The sequence below is a fragment of the Phyllobates terribilis genome, unplaced genomic scaffold, assembly GCF_046119375.1.
Source record: "Phyllobates terribilis strain yellow unplaced genomic scaffold, ASM4611937v1 Scaffold_7__3_contigs__length_470593459, whole genome shotgun sequence".
NCBI lineage: Eukaryota > Metazoa > Chordata > Amphibia > Anura > Dendrobatidae > Phyllobates > Phyllobates terribilis.
Genome location: NW_027362767.1, coordinates 296,779,089 through 296,797,700, shown reverse-complemented (window position 1 = coordinate 296,797,700; position 18,612 = coordinate 296,779,089). Strand labels below are relative to the sequence as shown.

At 48.7% G+C, this 18,612-nt stretch overlaps 1 protein-coding gene across 4 annotated transcripts in view; it reads right to left on the bottom strand.

Moving 5' to 3' along the window:
• The window catches only part of NEXMIF (neurite extension and migration factor), a 527,702-nt gene that overhangs the window by 133,957 nt on the left and 375,133 nt on the right, over positions 1–18,612 (bottom strand). Inside the window, exon 1 of one of the 4 annotated variants that reach the window (XM_073641023.1) lies at positions 8,520–8,611. The exons of the other annotated variants lie outside the window; for them this stretch is intronic. The gene's annotated coding sequence lies outside the window, so the exon portion shown is untranslated. Of the gene's footprint in view, positions 1–8,519; positions 8,612–18,612 lie in introns of those variants that run through there. 4 annotated transcript variants of the gene reach the window in all.

The window sequence follows — 18,612 nt, the reverse complement described above, 5'->3', positions numbered from 1 at the left end:
CTCTATGCTGATGACACACAGATCTACCGCATGACTCGATATCTCCTCCATATTAACCAGAATCCCACAATGTCTGTCCGCTATTTCATCCTTCTTCGCTGACAGATTTCTAAAACTTAACATGGATAAAACAGAATTCATCATCTTTCCACTGTTTCACTCAACCCCCCCCCATCTGACCTATCCATCATAGTCAATGGCTGCTCACTCTCCCCAGTTCTGCAAACTTGCTGCATCGGGGTAACCCTGGACTCTAATCTTTCCTTCAAGCCACATATTCAAGCCCTTTTCACTTCCTGCCGACTCCAACTCAAAAATATCGCCCAGATCCGCACATTCCTTAACCACGAATCTACAAAAACACTAGTGCATGCCCTCATCATCTCCTGCCTTGACTACTGCAACCTCCTGCTCTGTGACATCCCTTTGAACACTCTCGCACCCCTCCAATCTATCCTAAACTCTGCTGCCCGACTAATCCACCTGTCCCCCCCGCTATTCCCCAGCCTCTCCTGTCTGTCAATCCCTTCACTGGCTCCCCATTACCCAGAGACTCCAGTTCAAAACCCTAACCATGGCATACAAAGCCATCCACAACCTGTCTCCTCCATACATCTATGACCTCGTCTCCCGGTATTTACCTGCACGCAACCTTCGATCCTCACAAGATCTCCTTCTCTACTCCCCTCTTATCTCCTCTTCCCACAATCGCATACAAGATTTCTACCGTGCATCCCCCCTACTCTTGAACTCCCTACCCCAACACATCAGACTCTTGCCTACCATGGATATTGTAATGCAGCGACTTGCAGGATTATGGTAATGGTCCAGGATGTGTTTTGGCTGACAATGTACCTCCCCCTCAGGTGATTGGTCACATGACTGTGACATAGCACAGGTACTGTGCACACAGAATGTCTGATCACATGGCTGTGACATCAGCACAGGTCCTGTGTGTGTGTACTACAGGATATATAAACCCTGGTAGTCTTGAGACAGGGGGTGTAAGGCATGAGGCCTGTTCCTGTGTGGGACACCGCTAGAGTGTGAGGCCCAGTGAGGCCTATTGAAGCCTGGTGAAGCTTGAAAGGCGGAGGCTGGATCCTTAGCTATGTAAGCGATCCCAGTAGCCTTGGAAGGCCGGAGGCTTGGAAGGCAAGAGCCTGAAAGGCAGAAGCTGGATGTTGGCTGTGTCAGCATACCAGTAGCCTTGGATGGTATGAGGGCTGGAGACCCCTATCTGGGAAGCCGTAAAGCCACAGTGGTGGCAGAATAAGTCTGAAGCAGCTAAAACCCGGCGAAGGTAAAAACACTGATTGATTTGGACATTTCTATAAGTGACTTTGCTGGGGGCTGCAACTGGAGCCAAGTGGGTCTGTCTGCCACTTGAAAGGCTCCTGGACGCTATATGTAATATGTCGGCGAGCCACTGGGTTGGACTCGGTTATAGCAGTTATGATGTATAATAAACTGCTGGAGTGTGAAAACTGGAAAAACGTGGCTGGTGTGCTATAATTGACCCGGTGCAGCGAGTATCCCCCAGTATGATGACTAGCGCTGCCTTACATGTGGTTGGAGAATGCGGGCAATTGCAGCCCGGTTGCTAGGGGCAACTGCAGCCCGGTTGCTAGGGGCAACGGCACAGGACGACGAGTGTGGATACAGGCATCTTGCTGTGGCTCGGCGGGGTCACAAAGATCAAAGCATCTTGCTGTAACTCGGCGGGGTTATGAAAATTGTCTTCGCACTCAAGCCTGGTTTGCTGTGGCTCAGCGGGGTCACGAAAATTAAAGCATCTGGCTGTATCTCGGCGGGGTTCTGAAAATTGTCCTCGCACTCAAACCTGGTTTGCTGTAACTCGGCGGGGTTACGAAAATTGTCCTTGCACTCAAACCTGGTTTGCTGTGGCTCGGCGGGGCCACAAAAATTTTTCCGGGGAAAGCGGTGAAGTGTCTAGTGTGAATAGTGTACCGCGATGGCTGTGAACGGAGCAGGAAAAGAAAATGAAGCTATTGAGCGATTAAAGTGCTGGTTAAAACCGCAGCAGGTATTTGGGAAACTTCTACTGGACATGGTGCAGGAACCGCAGGAGCTGTGGGCACCGTATAGAGTGGCGGCAGTGGACCATTCTGTGAACTCTCTGGGGCCGCCAGTATTGTCCCAGAGTGCCCGGGGAGGTGGTAAGAGATGTTGTGAACTGAGTCCTAAGACTATTGCTGATTTTTTTTGTAAAAATTCCCCTACAGGTGTGGGTGTCCAAAAGGGGACGGAGTCTCAAAAGGGGGCGGATTTTCACAAGAGCGTAGAGTATAGAAAATCAAAATTTGTTACTGGTTGTGGGTTGGTACCGCCTAAAAATGACGATTTGACCGTTGATAACGGGGTAGCTCCAGTAGAAGGGGTTGACGTCAAAGTGGGAGGTGACCTGTTAGTCCACAAATCCATGGGGAGTGGCACAGACCCCGTAGCTGACGGTGACACTATGAAAGTAGAAAGAGAGGTCAGTCAGGAGGGGCTAGACGAGGGGAGAGAGTCCCCTCTCGCCGTCGATGGCGCAAGGGCCACAAAAAGGTTGCTCCTGTAGTCTTTGCTGAAAGTGAAAATAAAGAAAATGTAGTACTGTGTGCTTTTGTTTCAAGTGTGGATCCCCCTTTAGAGGCAGAAGAGGAGGTGACGTTGCCAGTAGCAAACTCCGGTACAGTACTGAGACAGAAGGATCAGGATCTGACAGCCCTGAAAGAGGAGGCGGTCAGTCATGACCAAGAGCTGGAGCCTATCAGGCAGCAGTGTCAGAGTGACGTACCGCAACTATGGGAAAACCTGGAGAACGTGTCCTCAGACCAGCGGAGCCTGGAGTCTGAACGGCAGAAAATATATCAGGTTGTGAGGAACTTACAGCGAGACCTGGAGGGAAGCAACGAGGAAATTAACCAATGGAAGGAAATGTTCCAGGAAATTAAGGAGGACTGCCGCAAAAGCAAGGAGGAGGTTTTGCAGTTGAAGCTTGAGAAGGAGGCGCTGCAGGATGAAGTTTCTGGGCGTGAACAAAACCTAGAACGACTGCGCGAACATTTCAACCGGGAGCTGTGTGAATCCAAGAAGGAATATGGTGAACACAGTGGGGAACTGCAACAAATTAAGAGAGACTATGAGGATCTCCTCAGGGTTAAAGAAAAACTAGAGGATGATAAGGCGGATGCAGAGCACATGCGCCAAGTGGTTGAGACCACTCTGCAGGACACCCGTGATGAAAATGATGATCTCCGCAAAAAGACCCTAGGTCTGGAAGCTCAGGTGAAGGAGCTGCAGACGTTCTGCGATAATCTCCAAAGGGCAGAGACGTGCCTTAAGGAAAGAATCAGCAAGATGGAAGCTGAGCGGAAAAAGATGGAGGAGTCTATCGGAGAAGCCACAGACCAGGGCCAGGAGTTGGCCACTGGAGATGGGAGGTATGAAAAAAATACCTACTCGAATAACGCAAGCTCGGATGATTCGGTGGATGTAGGAGCCGAGATCAAGGAGCTCAAGGAGTTGCTACAAGCCCATTTGAAGCAAGAGAAGCTTGAGAGACTGGCTGTTGAGAGCCGAGTGGGCGCATTGGAGACAGAGAGGTCTGAGAGAACTCTACTGTTAAAGGAGCAGTTGAAGCAGGAAGAGCTTCAGAGATGGGCTGCTGAGAGGCGAATAGCTGAGCTAGAGGAAGAAGTTTTCGGGCTCAAAAGTCACTTGGCAAAGTATTACTCAGTGAACGAGGCCTCCCTGGAGAAGGAAAAGGAAAAACAAGTTGCACTCACTCCCTTATACCATGAGAAGGTGGACCTGAGGAGAGCTAAGAGAGTGTCAACAGAAGATAAATATGAAATGGGAGTGGTCAAGATGAAAATTCTTGAAGTTGTAGCTGTGAGTCAGCTCAGGGGAAGCATACAGGGTGAAGAAGCTGAAAGTCAGTTGTCCCTGAAACCTGAGCTGGTTGATCGTCTGGAAACCACTGGTGAGACAGAAACATCTCGGTACAAATGCCTCATAGATGTACCCGAGGATTTGAGAGAAGAATGCACCAGTGAGTCCGTGCATGAAGAGTTTAAGAAGGCCGTGAGAGCCTGTAAGGTGTACTCGACCTCAGAAGCTAAACAGCTGGTGGTCCTGTCCACGACCGAAGTCACAGTGAAGAGGGTGGCGATCCTAAGTGACATACACTGGCGATGTATACGCACAAAGCGGTTTCTCCAGTTGAAGACGGAACAAGCCGTTAGACAACTGGAGCTTATGAAAAAAGCCCACAGTCTGCGGGAAGAGGTCATCCGGGTGCCTCATGTTCTGGTGAGAAAGCTCATTGGGAGAAATGGCCGAGCCATGCAGATGATGGTAAAGAAGTCTGGTGTGATGAGAGTAAGCAGTCCACGTGATCGACAGGACTGGATACCAGATGAAGACGGCATGGTGTCATTCTCCGCTGTAGGAACAGAAGAAAGTCTTGCATATATACGCATGCTGATGGAATACCGAGTGACCTACCTGCGAGAGGTAGAAGAGTTGAATCTAGCTAGACTGCGAGTGGAAAGACAGAATCGCCTGAGCGGCAGAAAGTGGCAGCCGTCTAGAAATTGTGAGACCAGACAGAGAAAGGGCCCCCTAAATAACAGAACAGCTACAGCTGAAGTTAGGGACCTTTCAAGATGTCCTGAGAGCAGTGGGCGTGGGTTTAGAGGTAGTGAGACCTCCAGAAACTCAGGTTTGAGTGGCCCATACAAACGACCCAATAGAGGACGGGACAGTACGGACTCGAACCGGACCTTAGATACCAGGGCATCTGAGTCACACTGCTGTATTGACTGCTGGGAGCGGGGGAGGTCTGACAAGGTTATGACCTGGAAATGTGACTTGACGAAGTCCGTGACAATGACGGATGATAGGTCCCTAAGGAATGGGCTAATGTCGATGACTAAGGTTCCAGGGGCTGAGTAGCGCAATTGTCAAGTACATGGTCTCTGTGTGAACTGGGGGTTATAATGTGATTGTGTATATTATGTGTTCAACCCCACAAGTTTGAACAGAGGGGGGGAGATATGTAATGCAGCGACTTGCGGCATTACGGTAATGGTCCAGGATGTGTTTTGGCTGACCATGTACCTCCCCCTCAGGTGACTGGTCACATGACTGTGACATAGCACAGGTACTGTGCACACAGAATGTCTGATCACATGGCTGTGACATCAGCACAGGTCCTGTGTGTGTGTACTACAGGATATATAAACCCTGGTAGTCTTGAGACAGGGGGTGTAAGGCATGAGGCCTGTTCCTGTGTGGGACACCGCTAGAGTGTGAGGCCCAGTGAGGCCTATTGAAGCCTGGTGAAGCTTGAAAGGCGGAGGCTGGATCCTTTGCTGTGTAAGCGATCCCAGCAGCCTTGGAGGGCCAGAGGCTTGGAAGGCAAGAGCCTGAAAGGCAGAGGCTGGATGTTGGCTGTGTAAGCATACCAGTAGCCTTGGATGGTACGAGGGCTGGAGACCCCCATCTGGGAAGCCATAAAGCCACAGTGGTGGCAGAATAAGTCTGAAGCAGCTAAAACCCGGCGAAGGTAAAAACACTGATTGATTTGGACATTTCTATAAGTGACTTTGCTGGGGGCTGCAACTGGAGCCAAGTGGGTCTGTCTGCCACTTGAAAGGCTCCTGGACGTTATATGTAATATGTCGGCGAGCCACTGGGTTGGACTCGGTTATAGCAGTTATGATGTATAATAAACTGCTGGAGTGTGAAAACTGGAAAAACGTGGCTGGTGTGCTTTAATTGACCCGGTGCAGCGAGTATCCCCCAGTATGATGACTAGCGCAGCCTTACAATATCTTCAAAACAAACCTAAAGACCCACCTCTTCCGACAAGCCTACAATCTGCAGTAACCACAGCTCCATCATACCGCTGCACGACCAGCTCTACCCTCACCTACTGTATCCTCATCCATCCCTTGTAGATTGTGAGCCCCTGAGGGCAGGGTACTCTCTGCTCCTGTACCAGTCGCTGATATGTATTGTTCAAAATTATGGTAATTGCTTGTGCTTTGTATACCCCTTTCACATGTAAAGCGTCAAGGAATAAATGGAGCTATAATAATAAATAATAATAATAATGAAGATAAAAATGTTTACCGCGCTACACTCATTTGGAAGATTAGTTAGGGAAACTTCATTAACCACTCTATATTGTTGACCACATTGAGGGGTAGCACTTAATCGCCTCCTATCCAGGATATTCAGACCTACTCCCTGCTGAATACTGAACAAGGACAGTACAGACCACAACAAGCCTAAAGTGGTACAAAATTTTATCACACTCGCAAAAGTAGATTTAAAGCGCATGTTTTGTATGTTTTTGTAATTGATACTTTCAGGGTGTGTTCTATTTAAATGACAGGAAATGCTTAGGTAATGCCCCTGGAAGAAGCCCGAAAGGAGAGGCGAAACCTGGGTCGGGCTACTGGCCAACGTGCCACTAGGTGGCTTTATAGTGATCTGTTTTGTGATTTTCTACCATGAGTGATTTTATGTGCTTTTATATCTATTTTTTGGAATATAATAAAATTTTGCCCCACTTTAAGCTTGCTGAGATCTGAACTATCCTTATTCATTATTCAGCAGTACATTATACAGCATGTCCAGAGGAGCGTAACCAAGATTATTAAGGAAATGGGAGGCCTACAATACCAAGAAAGGTTATCACACTTGGGGTTACTCAGTTATGAAGACTGAGGAGCGATTTTATTACAATGTACAAACACAGTATATGAGGAGACTGTACAGAGATCTTTCTAATGATCTTTTACACCTAGGACTGCAACGCTGACAAGGCGGCATCCACTATGTGAGAGAAGGTTTAAAGAGGTTGTCCACTACTTTTTCACTAATGACCTATCCTCAGGATGGGTCATCAATGTCTGATACGGTCTGGGTCCGACACCTGACACCCCCCGCCAATCAGCTGTTATCGGTGAAATAATCACTTGCGAGGCTGGCCGTTTTCTGATAGTACCCTGCGGCAGCAACTACACATCAGCCTCCTATTCAAATCAGTAGTGGGCAGATGTGCAGTACCCTGCCGCGGCCACTACAAGAAGATTGAGCAGCTCTGCAAGTGAGTATTTCCGGCTGGCAGCCACCGCCACCGATAACGGCTGCCGGGTGTCGAACCCTGACTGATCAGACATTGATCACCTAAGGATAGGTCATCAATGAAAAAGTAGTGGACAACCTCTTTAATCGTCACAGACAGCGATTCTTTACTGTAAGAGCAGTGAGACTATGGAAGTCTCTGCCACATGATGTCGTAATGGTTGATTCACTAAACATATTCAAGAATGACCGGGATGAATTCTTTTAAAATATAAAATTACAGTTTTTCTTGGGTACCTGACTTCTGGACATTGATCTATGTAAATTGCCTCTTCAGAAAGGAAGAGCACTAGAACTCTATAGCGCCACCTGTTGGAAGTAGCAATCCTATAAGTCACTATCGACCCTTTAACGAGTCTTGCAATATGACTTAGGATAAAAGCCAAATCAGCATCTCAATTTGCAGACACGGTGTTTCGGGGTATTTCCTCTCTTCAGTGCAAAGTATGAGATCTATTCCTCTTCCTCTCTGAAGAGGCAATTTGCATATTTAATTTGCCAGAGGAGCATTGCACTTACATTGGCATGCCAGATCCAGTATGTCACTCTCCACAAGGAGAAACGTTACCCCTTGGACACTGATCTAGAATTTTTTTGTGATTTCTATAGTTTTCTCCATAATATTGGGCAATTAGCATCTAGGGTTCTTTCCTTCCTCTGGATAAACACATTAGAATAATAGATAGGACCTTTTTTTCAACCTTGTCAGCTACAGCTATGTAACTAAGGAACAATGACCCATTACATCATTCTACCATCAGAATGAATCTCCACCTAGCGAAAAAATGTTGGTACAGAGAAACACTCATCTTTATCATCTATCTTGTATGATGTTTTTACCACCATACTAATATAACTTTGTGCAGCAGTGTCGGACTGGGTTGCCAAGGGCCCACCAGTAACATTGACTTTGGGGGTCCAATTTTCACCTGCATGAAAATATTACATTACCCTCGTTCACAAATTTACCTATATCTATATAATAAACTGGGTAGTTTGGCAACTGAATGATTATATGCTTTTTTCTGTACAGAGTGAATTATGCCAAGTACTGCCCATACAGTGGGGTTAGTGACCCTGTCTGCACAGGGGCCCACCGGGGGATTCCCCTGTTCCCCTGTGGGCCAGTCCATGACAGTTGTGTAGTATAATAAAATGTTTTCTTTTGCCATCTGGAAACTATCAAATAGCTAGTATTAACAGATCTATTTAGAGATTTTTTTTTTCATTTTTTAGAGAGATTTTGAAGTCACATTAGCACAATTTGAGGAGCAATCCAAGGCTTTAGCTATGTATCCCAGTATTGTTCAGACTGCCCCATGCATGATGATTACCATACTTCTTCTGCAGACCTGAATGAGTAGGTGGAGGGAGTCCAGGAGCAATGATAAGACATATACCGTAACCCATCACTTGTCGACATTTCCCTGCTCACTAACTCTAGGACCGCTAGCTGGCAGAGATCTGGGGAAAGAGTTGGAAGGGGAGACAAAGTAAAATTAAGTAAATTCAAAATTGAAGTTTTTTTTATTTGTTTTTTTAATTTTTCCAATTAAAGTAAAAAAAATAAAGTTAGGAAGTATAACATTTAATTAAAACTTCACTGGGACCTGACAGTGGCGCTACATGTGTGATAGATGCCTAATATTCTCTGTATTATCTACTAGACTTTTCTTATTTTCACAGAATTTCTTACGTACACAAGGATACCAATAATCCCTGTAGTGCCGGCGTCCCTGCCCTCTGCTAGGCAGGGACGCTGTTCCCCTCACCGCTCTGCTCCGTGCCTGGCGTCCCTCTCCCGCTCTGCTGGCAGCGCGCGCTCCTTCCCGGCCACTGTGCTTAGGGCGCGCGCGCGCGCCCTCCCTCCCTCTTAAAGGGGCCGCGCGCGCCGTCCTAAGGAGTCCCCGGCCAATGGCCGGAGGACTTTACCATATATAAGGCACCTCCTCCAAAATGGAGGTGCCCGAGCAATGTTGTTGCACTGTTCACTACTCTGCTTCAGCCCTCAGGTCCCGTTGCCAGTTACCTGCCAGATACCTGCCAGATTCCTGCCAGCTTGCTGTCTTATTCCTGCCTGATTATCTGCTACCTGCCTGCTAGTCTGAGGTCCGACGGTCTGCCTTATTACTCCTGTCAGTCTGTCTAAGGACCAGCTTGCCTGCTCACCTGGGAGCACGCATCTGCTACCTGCCTGCTAGCCTACCTGGAGGCTCCGCCGTCACGTGCTGTGACCACCTGCCTGTCCAGTGACTCCTGCCCGCTCACCTGGGAGCGCTCATCTGCTGCCTGTCTGCTAGCCTACCTGGAGGCTCTGCCATCACGTGCTGTGACCACCCGCCTGTCCAGAGACTTCTGCCCGCTCACCTGGGAGCGCTCATCTGCCGCCTGTCTGTTGGTCTTCCTGGAGGCTCCGCCGTCACATGCTGTGACCACCCGTTCATCCAGAGACTCTCGCCTGCTCACCTGGGAGCTCACGTCTATCCTCAGCCGCCACAGGTCGTACCAACCCTTTACCCAGAGACTGCCCCGGTCACTTGCCGTGACCATCTGCCCGTTCATCCAGAGACTGCCCCGGTCACTTGCCGTGACCATCTGCCCGTTCATTCAGAGACTGCCCCGGTCACTTGCCGTGACCATCTGCCCGTTCATTCAGAGACTGCCCCGGTCACTTGCCGTGACCATCTGCCCGTTCATCCAGAGACTGCCCCGGTCACTTGCCGTGACCTCCAGCCCGTTCACTCAGAGACTGTCCCGGTCACCTGCTGTGACTCCCTGCCCGTCTTCCCTGGTCGCCACCCGCTCCCTTACAAGGACAGCCCCCTTGTATAGTAGCTCAGAGGTTCCGCCTCCCAGACCCTTTACAGTTTGCTCGGGCCATGGAACCCGGTGGCACCCAAGCTCTCTCGCTTTCGGACCTACGTCATGAACTGTCCCGTCAGAGGTCCCAACAGGAGTCCATCCTGAGTCATCTGCGGAATGTCAACTCTTTCCTGGACACTCTGACTGCTCCACCAGCAACCACCGCTAGTGTCATGACTCGCAGCCCGGCAGCGCCGCTGCCCACCAATACCATGGCATCCTGCTCCGGACCCCGGCTTTCTACACCTCCACGCTTCGGAGGCGACCCCGCTCAAGCTAGGGGCTTCATAAACCAGTGCACCCTGCACTTTGAACTATTGTCCCACCAGTTTAACTCAGACCGGGCCAAAATTGCCTTCATCATGTCCCATCTCACCGGGGAGGCCCTGGCCTGGCTAAATCCTCTATGGGAGAGAGGAGACCCCCTGGTGTCCGACTTGCCTGCCTTTCTCTCGGTTTTCCGGAAAGTCTTCGACGAACCCGGACGGAAGACCTCATCCGCATCATCTCTGCTGCGCCTCCGTCAGGAAAATCTCACCGTGGGCCAATATGCCATACGGTTCCGTACCCTTGCCTCGGAGCTGGCCTGGGATAATGACGCTCTGGTTTCAGTCTTCTGGGAGGGTCTGTCCGGCCGTATTAAAGATGAACTTGCCGGTCGGGACATTCCTACCACTCTCGATGACTTAATAACTCTTGCCACCCGGATTGACCTACGGTTCCAGGAGCGTGCCAGAGAGGTCACCCGTGAGAGGAGGTTACCACGTCTAGCTCCTACTTTTCAGAAACCCGTCACTCCTTCTGTCTCTAACCAGGTACACCCTCCTGAGCCTATGCAGGTCGACCAGACCAAGATGGTCAAGACCCGTCAGGACTTACGCCGTGCCAAGGGGACCTGCTTCTACTGTGGCAGTAAGGAGCACCGGATCCGTGCCTGCCCGGAGAGGTCGGGAAACGCCTGTGTCTAGGTTCGCTCAGAGAGGTCCACCTAGACAAGAATAAATCCTCTCCATCCCTGCTGTTGTCAGTTTCAATCGTCTACGGGGAGAACCGTTATTTCGAACTAGCCCAACTGGACTCTGGAGCAGCCGGGAATCTTATTTCACAGTCCCTGGTAGAGAAATACCGCATCCCCACCAAACCTCTGGCTGTACCCTTGTCTGTTGCTGCCGTGGATGGGGGGCTCTTACCACGCCCCATCCAACTCATCACCGAATCCATTACTCTGCAGGTGGGAATGCTGCATTCTGAAAGTATCTCCTTCCATGTTCTGCCTGGACTCTCTCACGCCCTCTTGCTAGGCCTACCTTGGCTCCAGAAACATGCACCCGTTCTTGACTGGCAGACCGGAGAAGTCCTTCGCTGGGGACAGGGCTGCCATAAGACCTGTCTGGTTCCCGTTCATCCCGTCCGTCCTTCTCCTACCCCAGCTAATCTACCTGGACTTCCGATTCCTTATTGGTCTTATGCTGATGTCTTTAATAAAAAGGAGGCAGAAACACTACCCCCTCATAGACCATACGACTGCCCTATCGACCTGTTACCTGGTACTTCTCCTCCCCGTGGGCGTATTTATCCATTATCCGCTGCTGAGACCCGGTCGATGTCCGAATATATTGAGGAGAATCTGGCCAGGGGATTCATCCGGAAATCTACCTCCCCGGCGGGAGCAGGCTTCTTTTTCGTCAAAAAGAAGGACGGCTCTCTCCGTCCCTGTATAGACTATAGAGGCCTTAACCAGATCACGGTGAAGAATAAGTACCCCCTTCCGCTCATTCCGGAGTTATTTGATCGTCTGAGGGGGGCTAGAATCTTCACCAAACTGGACCTCCGTGGGGCGTACAACCTGGTTCGTATCCGTCAGGGGGATGAATGGAAGACGGCATTCAACACCCGGGACGGCCACTATGAATATCTGGTAATGCCCTTTGGCCTCTGTAACGCTCCTGCCGTCTTTCAAGAGTTGGTCAATGACATCTTCCGGGACCTTCTCTACTCCTGCGTAGTGGTGTACCTGGACGACATCTTGGTCTTCTCTCCGGATCTCCAGACTCACCGGAGGGATGTTCGTCAGGTCCTGCTCAGGCTCAGGCAGAACCATCTCTACGCTAAATATGAGAAGTGCCTCTTTGAGCAGACCTCGCTTCCGTTTCTGGGCTACATTATCTCTCAGACCGGCCTACAAATGGATCCTGAGAAACTGTCTGCCATCGAGAAATGGCCCCGACCAGAGGGGTTGAAGGCTATTCAACGGTTCCTGGGCTTCGCCAACTATTACCGCCTCTTCATCCCGCACTTCTCTTCCCGGACTGCCCCAATTTCCGCGCTCACCCGTAAGGGTACTAATCCCAAAGAGTGGCCGCCCGAAGCAGAGGAGGCCTTTCTTTCCCTAAAACAGGCCTTCTCTTCCGCCCCGGTGCTGCATCGCCCGGACGGCAACAAGCAGTTCTTCCTGGAAGTTGACGCCTCCTCCTCTGGAGCCGGAGCGGTACTTACTCAAAAATCATCTTCCGGGAGAATGGTAACTTGTGGCTTCTTCTCCAAACTCTTCTCCTCTTCTGAGCGCAACTATTCCATAGGAGACCGAGAGTTATTGGCCATCAAGCTGGCGTTGGAGGAGTGGCGTTACCTACTCGAGGGGGCTCTTCATCCGGTAATAATTTACACTGACCACAAGAACTTGGCTTACCTCCAGCATGCCCAGAGACTTAACCCGCGCCAAGCCCGGTGGTCCTTGTTTTTTGCTCGCTTTGATTTTGTTCTTCATTTTCGCCCGGCTGACAAAAACGTCAAAGCAGATGCCTTGTCCCGATCCTTTCTGGTGTCCGATCTCGAGGAAGAACCTAAACATATTATCGATCCCGCCAGAGTAATGCAGGTGGCTCCCGTGAGTCTAAATCGTCTCCCTCCCGGTAAGACGTTTGTTTCAGTACCTGATCGGGAGAAGATCCTACACTGGGGCCATTCGTCTAAACTAGCTGGCCACGCCGGTCAGAAAAAGACCCTCCAGCTTATTGCCCGGCACTATTGGTGGCCTACCCTGCACAAGGACATAATAGACTTTGTTTCTGCCTGTGTGTCCTGCGCCCGCAACAAAGTCCCGAGACATCTGCCAGCCGGACGCCTCCTTCCGCTTCCTGTACCTGCTGCCCCCTGGCAGCATATAGCAATGGACTTTATAACTGATCTCCCCGTCTCTGCCGGTTGTACGGTCATTTGGGTGGTCGCTGACCGCTTTTCCAAGATGGCTCACTTTATTCCCCTGCCAGGCCTTCCGTCTGCACCCGAGCTGGCTAAAGACTTTATCCGCCACATCTTCCGTCTTCATGGCCTGCCCCTCCACATCGTGTCGGATCGTGGGGTACAGTTCACCTCACGTTTCTGGAGAGCCACTTGTAAACTACTAGACGTCACCCTGGACTTCTCTTCCGCTTACCACCCACAGTCCAATGGTCAAGTGGAGCGGATCAATCAGAACCTGACCAGTTACCTCCGGCACTTCATTAATGCCCACCATTCTGACTGGGTGGATCTCCTACCATGGGCCGAGTTCTCTTATAATAATCACGAGAGCGAATCCTCCTCCAAATCCCCGTTTTTTGTAGTCTTTGGTCAGCATCCTCGGATTCCTTTTCCTGTCTCCACCTCTGTGGACAACCCGGCTGCGGAATCTCTCGTTAGCAAATTTTCCTCCATATGGGAGAGTACCCAGTCCGCACTCCTTCTGTCATCCGAGCGTATGAAAAGACACGCTGACAAAAAACGCCTGGATCCTCCACAATTTCGTCCAGGAGATAAAGTCTGGCTCTCATCTAAATATGTTCGACTCAAGATACCTTCTTACAAGTTAGGGCCTCGGTTCATCGGTCCTCTGGAGGTCATCAGTCAGATCAACCCGGTGGCCTATAAATTGAAACTCCCGGCCAACTTACGGATCCCTAACTCCTTCCATGTATCTCTCCTCAAACCCGTGGTGCTTAACTCTTTTTCCAAGTCTACAGGTACGCCTCCTGCTCCGGTTTCTGCTGAGGACGAGTTTGAGGTAGAGAACATTCTTGCCACCAAAAGGGTAAGAGGAAAGACCTTTTTTCTGGTAGATTGGAAGGGGTTTGGTCCTGAGGAGAGAACGTGGGAGCCCCGGGAGAACATCCATGCCCCTCTCATCCTAGCTAAATTTCTATCTGGCCTAGAAAAGGGGGGGCCTAAAGGGGGGGGTACTGTAGTGCCGGCGTCCCTGCCCTCTGCTAGGCAGGGATGCTGTTCCCCTCACCGCTCTGCTCCGTGCCCGGCGTCCCTCTCCCGCTCTGCTGGCAGCGCAGGCTCCTTCCCGGCCACTGTGCTTAGGGCGCGCGCGCGCGCCCTCCCTCCCTTTTAAAGGGGCCGCGCGCGCCGTCCTAAGGAGTCCCCGGCCAATGGCCGGAGGACTTTACCATATATAAGGCACCTCCTCCAAAATGGAGGTGCCCGAGCAATGTTGTTGCACTGTTCACTACTCTGCTTCAGCCCTCAGGTCCCGTTGCCAGTTACCTGCCAGATACCTGCCAGATTCCTGCCAGCTTGCTGTCTTATTCCTGCCTGATTATCTGCTACCTGCCTGCTAGTCTGAGGTCCGACGGTCTGCCTTATTACTCCTGTCAGTCTGTCTAAGGACCAGCTTGCCTGCTCACCTGGGAGCACGCATCTGCTACCTGCCTGCTAGCCTACCTGGAGGCTCCGCCGTCACGTGCTGTGACCACCTGCCTGTCCAGTGACTCCTGCCCGCTCACCTGGGAGCGCTCATCTGCTGCCTGTCTGCTAGCCTACCTGGAGGCTCTGCCGTCACGTGCTGTGACCACCCGCCTGTCCAGAGACTTCTGCCCGCTCACCTGGGAGCGCTCATCTGCCGCCTGTCTGTTGGTCTTCCTGGAGGCTCCGCCGTCACATGCTGTGACCACCCGTTCATCCAGAGACTTTCGCCTGCTCACCTGGGAGCTCACGTCTATCCTCAGCCGCCACAGGTCGTACCAACCCTTTACCCAGAGACTGCCCCGGTCACTTGCCGTGACCATCTGCCCGTTCATCCAGAGACTGCTCCGGTCACTTGCCGTGACCATCTGCCCGTTCATTCAGAGACTGCCCCGGTCACTTGCCGTGACCATCTGCCCGTTCATTCAGAGACTGCCCCGGTCACTTGCCGTGACCATCTGCCCGTTCATCCAGAGACTGCCCCGGTCACTTGCCGTGACCTCCAGCCCGTTCACTCAGAGACTGTCCCGGTCACCTGCTGTGACTCCCTGCCCGTCTACCCTGGTCGCCACCCGCTCCCTTACAAGGACTGCCCCCTTGTATAGTAGCTCAGAGGTTCCGCCTCCCAGACCCGTTACAATCCCCTTGTATTCCTTTATATTGCTCTGGCAGCAGAAAGATTATGTAAACTGCCCATTGCTTCAGAAGATTTATAGCAAATTCTATTCTTATTCTGTTCCCTGGGAAGCAATTGACATCATATAGTCACCCACTCCATAAAAAGAGTCATCAACACATCTACAACTTCATGCTGAAACTAACATATGTCAGCAAGTGACTGACAATAGTGGAACATATGCATTTCATAATTGTAACAGATGTAAAATGTTCCATGCCCTATATGCTGCCTTCTAGTAAAAGACAAAACAGCAGATAAACGCCTTAAAACACAAATTATTATTCTCAAAGTCTACGTCCATTGATAACTGCTGTAAAGCGGATGTATACCTTGACAATTCCTACTTATAAAAGGAGTGACCACCAGCGATCAGCTGCAATCTGCGGCCAAACCTCGCGTTAAGTGTTCAATTTTTATGTAGCACCACTACAGGGGAAATTAAGTATTACACAGCAACCATTTAAGTGGAAATCAGAAAATAACCCATTGTTTAAATAAGGTGCTTGTGTTAAATATATAGCTTTTAAAACGTTGGCACAATTTTATCTTTTTTTTTTACATATCACATTCCAATTATCTGAAAGTTTTGATGGCGGTTCTATCTTGATAGGCTACCTTGGAAGTCAACTACAAGCAATAGGTCAGTGTACCTAATATTTAGCTCAAGAATATATTCCTTACTGGTCTGACCTGGAACCCTCTGCTTGTACATGACAGGAAAAGAGTTGATGGATCAGTCACACTGAGTATATTTATTGACACTTGATCATAATCAATACTGCGTGTTCTTGTCAAAATTAGTGCAGTTTTATAATAAGTGGTTCCTTGAGATAAAATCGACTAGGTAAGTCTAACAAGGGGTCAACTCTTACCAGCATCATTCTACCATATGTTATTCATTTTTATGATGTTTCTTAATTGGCAGAAAGGCCTTTTTTTGTCCTCCGCCTCCACCTACCCCCCATAGTGACCGAAAAAAGAAAAGTGAATATTACTCTTCAGTGATGAAAAAGGAATGAGACTCATCATCTGTCATGAAGAGTCCAAGATATGGTAGTATAGCCATAACCCTTGAAAGGGGTTTAGTGGGAATAGAAAACAAAAATGAAATAACTAAAGAAAATGTCATTATAAATAAATTCCTAAATACTTTTAATTAGCAAATGGCAATTGTTTTGTCTAGAGAGGTAATCACTACAGAAGTAATATGGCCGCTGCCTTGTTACACTGACAGAAACCTGTCCTGGAATGTATGGGAAGGAGGTAGTGAGCATGTGCAGCAGGTTCCTATCAGTGTAACAAGGCGGCGGCCATATTCATTCTATAGTGATTATCGGTACCTCCCTAGGAAAAACAATTGTGATTTGCTAATTAAATGTATTTAGGAATTTATGTATAATGACATTTTCTTTATTATTATTATTATTATTATTATTTTTTCAAATCCTGGAGAACCCCTTTAAGTTGAATATTGTAAAATAAAGCTGGTATGGAGCTGCTTCATTCTGTGGTTTACATGCTATTTTCATTTCCACCAATTTGTTGCATTTAACCTATTTTATAATAATGCTGTCAGCCTTTCCCCTAAAGAACTGTTTATCAGAGTAAAGTAGTCATAGGATTATAGTGGTTTAATAAAATCAATGTACTTTCATACCGGTTCTAGGATTTCAAGTTGCGAGACAAAACTTTTTCATGTATTTTTTCATGTATTTTTTTATTTTTTTTTGCTAGTTAAAGAAATGCTTGCAAAAACATAAAAACACAAAAATCACTCCCAGTAGACCCAGGGAAAAGGCAATACAAGTCAGCAGGGGTCAGACTCTGGCAGAGCTAGTGGGAGAAGTGTAACTCCTGCTGACCTCTTTCCCAGCTCATGGACCAATTAGCTGCAATTCTGCCTATTAGTTGTGGAAAATGCAGAACAATTATGGAGAAACACAACAGCTTGCACGCAGAATACACAGCAGAGACTGAGCTGCCAATCATTTCGATACCCCCCCCTTGTTCCAAGCACACAGCACAGCAATGTTACAATCCCAGATGTCCTGTTTTTTTTTCTTTGTGAATGCTGTTGAAACGAATAGCAAAAAAAAAATTGAATTGCTAAAAAGAAAAAAAGTTCTTAAATCCTAGGACATGCTAGATTTAGTCTCTATTATTCCGTAATGTTTCAGAAATAACACATAAGACAACTACAAAGAAAAAATGTTATTTTAAGAAATCTGTAGACAAAGGCTGTACATATACCTTAGAAGGAAATCAACACTCCTATCAGGGCTCAGTCTATGCGATATGATGATCAAATGCCAGGTTACATTATCAGTCATAAAGGTGGGGGTCCTAAATAATAACATACAATCTTATACATGATACTACAAATGTTCCATTACCCACCACCCAATATTGTTGTGGGTATATGATGAGCAACATATTGGCTGTCAAGGGTGAACGTACCATACAGATAGACCACACAGCCTCTTTAGGGCCCATGGAGAGAGTGGGCTTTGTCTTGGTCATTCTCATCTCCCTTGGTATTGGGTAGTGAAACCCGTGCAGGAGCTCAATACAGAAGAATTACCAAAGGTTTATGGAAAGGGTAAGGTGTTGAAAACAAATACCAGTTCATTTTATGCAAAGCCCTAACTGTTGGCTGACCTGAACAAGTGAAGGTCCATTTACACTTCACGATTGTCGTGTATGAGTGGTCCTAGAAGCACTCTTTTACTATAATCTTGCAGTCTAAGCAAGATGCCGATCAGCCAAAGAACAAGCAAAATGATATTTTTTGCTGCACAAATCATTGTTCTCGGCAGCACATCATCCCGAGTCAACAAGACTCGCGCTGCCGAAAACAACGGCAACCTATGTGCACTAAAGGATAAACTGCAGCTCATTCAGTGAACACTTAGCCTATTAAAGGGGTTGTCCTGGCAAAATAAAAATCTTCCCAGTGGCTTGGTATGTTAAAAACTAACAAACAAAGCAATATACACCTCCTGACACTCCGCCCCGTTGTCTATGTTTATGCCGGAAGGGAGACATCACCGTTGAAACACCAGCAGAATGGCTGTGGCCTATGATTTGCTGCCGTGACAGTCAGGTGACTTCCTTAGTATGTGATCAGTGACGTCATGTCACGCATGTGTCAGGTGTGACAAGACAGTCACTCTGGATCC